Genomic DNA, 4044 nt, shown 5'->3' on the forward strand with positions numbered 1-4044 from the left:
AAAGGAAAAGAGAGTGGAGAGTGAGGAAGAAGAGAGGAGGAAGTGAGAGGAAAAGAGAGAGTAGAGTAGAGAGTGAGGAAGGAGAAGTGAGGGGGGAGGGGGAAAAGACAGAATAGGAGATGGAGAAAGAGAAGAGAAGGAGAGAGAGAGGTGAAGAGAGGGTAGAGAGTGGAGAAGTGGAAGAGAGGGAGGAGGACACAGATAATATATAGAGACGTAGATGGAAGAGTAAGAGTGAGAGAAATGATGAAGACGAAATACACACACACACACACGCACACACGCTGGCGCAGTGGTAACGTTCCCGCTTGCCAACTGGTGGACGGGAGTTCGCGCCTCGCTCAGGTTGTGAAAAGTTTCACTGGCGAAGTGGGCGGTTACTGTCCCCCTTGAGCAAGGGGACGGGTGTGCATGTGTGAAGGTCACAGCCTTGCCCTTAGATCGGACTATATGAGCTCTCAGCTCCCTTCCGGGAGGGTAAAAGCTGACGATCACGACCATCAAGTGATCCTGACCGACCCGGTGAATTACACACACACACACACACACACACACACACACACACACACACACTGACACACACATACGCACACACACACACACACACACACACACACACACACATCCGGAGTGAATATATTCATAGAAAAAAAAAAAGGTTTATCTTATTTCCTGTTTGCCTGCCTATCAGCCGTGCCTGTCATCATCCCTGCTACTTCCTTTTCCTTGTTACCTCCCCCAACGAAGTTGCAGTAGGCTATGTATTCATCTGTGTTTGTTTGTCCACACAATATCTCCAAAAGTTCTCAATGAATTTCAATGATGTTTTGTGGAAGGGTCGGCCATGGGCCAAGAAGGAATCGATTAAATTTGGGGGTTGATCCGGATCCGGATCCTATGTATCCTGCACAATATAAGTTCTCAATGAATGTCAATGAAATTTTATGGAAGGATGGATCACGGGCCAAGAAGAATTTATTAAATTTAGGGGCAGATCCGGATCCGGCATTCGCGGAGGTATGCGCTCTCTGAGTGGATTCTAATCATACTTTCTCCCCCTTGTCAAATGCTGTCTCGTATTTTTTCCAGTTTCCTGCCTCTATATATCTTTGTGCATTTTCCGCTTTGCACTTGCTTTAGTCGTCTGCTTCTGGTCGTTAATTTTTCCTTTGCCAGTCGTGGCCCACGGCTGCCTCCTGCCTTACACTGACACCCAAGAGCCTGTTCAGTGAAAACAATGACACTCACTGAAGCAGGAAGACACGCATAGTAATCAGCAAAACTACGTGTGTTACCTGTTGATGGATTTGCCAGCATGACACAGGTGCGGTCGACGAACATAAGTATTATAAACCTGGGCTGGGACGACTGGAAGGGGGAGGGAGGGAGAGAAGGAGGGGTAGGAGGTAGAAAATAAAGGAATAAGGAGGACGGGGGAGGGAGGGAGGCAGGGGTAGGAGGTAGAAAATAAAGGAGTGAGGAGGATGGGGGAGGGGTAAAAGGTAGAAAATAAAGGAGTGAGTAGGATGGGGGAAGGAGGGAAGGGTAGGAGGTAGAAAATAAAGGAGTGAGTAGGATGGGATGGGATGGTAATGGCTGGTGATGAACAAATAGATATGAATACCCTGTGAGGCTAAACACTGATGTTGTACAAAATGGTTCAGTGTTTAATGGAGTATCGTGTAATATCGGTGCCTCACAACACCACAGCTGCAGCACACTGCATGAAATGTTAATAGAATGGTCCAGTCTCGCTGTATCCACGCCCTTTACCATATTAACGTCTCCCTCTTATGTATCATATTGGCCTTTTTATGCGGCTTTGCTTACCCATTGTTTAGAAATATTATCTACTCCCTTCCTTACTTTGTTATTTTATTGTTTCCCTTCTCTCTCTCTCTCTCTCTCTCTCTCTCTCCCTCCCCACCTACTTCCTTCAGCACACTCTGCCATATGTGTCTGATATTTGGAGTATTTAGTATGCTTCCAGTGTTAGTTTTCTCTCATCCTCTGGTGCGTCTCTCCAGCCACTGTTCAACCCCAGTACATCACCTGGCGGCAGATTCACCTTTACCTGTACCACAATAACACCTGAACATTGATAAGCTGGCCCTTTACCACAGACTGTGTGTAGAAAGTGACCCAGTTACCGGCACACAGTCCACCAGTTACCAGCACACAGTCCACCAGTTACCGGCACACAGTCCACCAGTTACCAGCACACAGTCCACCAGTTACCGGCACACAGTCCACCAGTTACCGGCACACAGTCCACCAGTTACCAGCACACAGTCCACCAGTTACCGGCACACAGTCCACCAGTTACCAGCACACAGTCCACCAGTTACCAGCACACAGTCCACCAGTTACCGGCACACAGTCCACCAGTTACCGGCACACAGTCCACCAGTTACCGGCACACAGTCCACCAGTTACCAGCACACAGTCCACCAGTTACCGGCACACAGTCCACCAGTTACCAGCACACAGTCCACCAGTTATCAACACACAGTCCACCAGTTACCAACACAATCCACCAGTTACCAGCACACAGTTACCGGCACACAGTCCACCAGTTACCAACACACAATCAACCAGTTACCAACACACAGTTACCAACACACAGTCCACCAGTTACCATCACACAGTCAACCAGTTACCAACACACAGTCCACCAGTTACCAACACACAGTTACCAACACACAGTTTCCAACACACAGTTACCAACACACAGTTACCATCACACAGTCAACCAGTTACCAACACATAGTCCACCAGTTACCAACACACAGTCCAAAAGTTACCAACACACAGTTACCAACACACAGTTTCCAACACACAGTCCACCAGTTACCAACACACAGTTACCAACACACAGTTACCAACACACAGTCCACCAGTTACCAACACACAGTCCACCAGTTACCAACACACAGTTACCAACACACAGTCCACCAGGTACCAACACACAGTTACCAACACACAGTTACCAACACACAGTCCACCAGTTTTCAACACACAGTTACCAACACAGTTACCAACACACAGTCCACCAGTTACCAACACACAGTTACCAACACACAGTTACCAACACACAGTTACCAACACACAGTCCACCAGTTACCAACACACAGTTACCAACACACAGTCCACCAGTTTTCAACACACAGTTACCAACACACAGTTACCAACACACAGTTACCAACACACAGTTACCAACACACAGTTACCAACACACAGTCCACCAGTTTTCAACACACAGTTACCAACACACAGTTACCAACACACAGTCCACCAGTTACCAACACACAGTTACCAACACACAGTTACCAACACAGTTACCAACACACAGTCCACCAGTTACCAGCACACAGTTACCAACACACAGTTACCAACACACAGTCCACCAGTTACCAACACACAGTTACCAACACACAGTTACCAACACACAGTTACCAACACACAGACAGCCAGTTACCAGCACACAGTTACCAACACACAGTCCACCAGTTTCCAACACACAGTTACCAACACACAGTTACCAACACACAGTTACCAACACACAGTTACCAACACACAGTTACCAACACACAGTTACCAACACACAGTTACCAACACACAGTCCACCAGTTACCAGCACACAGTTACCAACACACAGTCAACCAGTTACCAACACACAGTTACCAACACACAGTCCACCAGTTACCAACACACAGTTACCAACACACAGTTACCAACACACAGTCCACCAGTTACCAACACACAGTTACCAACACACAGTCCACCAGTTACCAACACACAGTTACCAACACACAGTCCACCAGTTACCAACACACAGTTACCAACACACAGTCAGCCAGTTACCAACACACAGTTACCAACACACAGTCCACCAGTTACCAACACACAGTTACCAACACACAGTCCACCAGTTACCAGCACACAGTTACCAACACACAGTCCACCAGTTACCAACACACAGTTACCAACACACAGTCAGCCAGTTACCAACACACAGTTACCAACACACAGTCAACCAGTTAC

Source organism: Coenobita brevimanus, chromosome 86, assembly GCF_032717465.1.
Source record: "Coenobita brevimanus isolate Jiangsu-jjx chromosome 86, ASM3271746v2, whole genome shotgun sequence".
NCBI classification, from domain to species: Eukaryota; Metazoa; Arthropoda; class Malacostraca; order Decapoda; family Coenobitidae; genus Coenobita; species Coenobita brevimanus.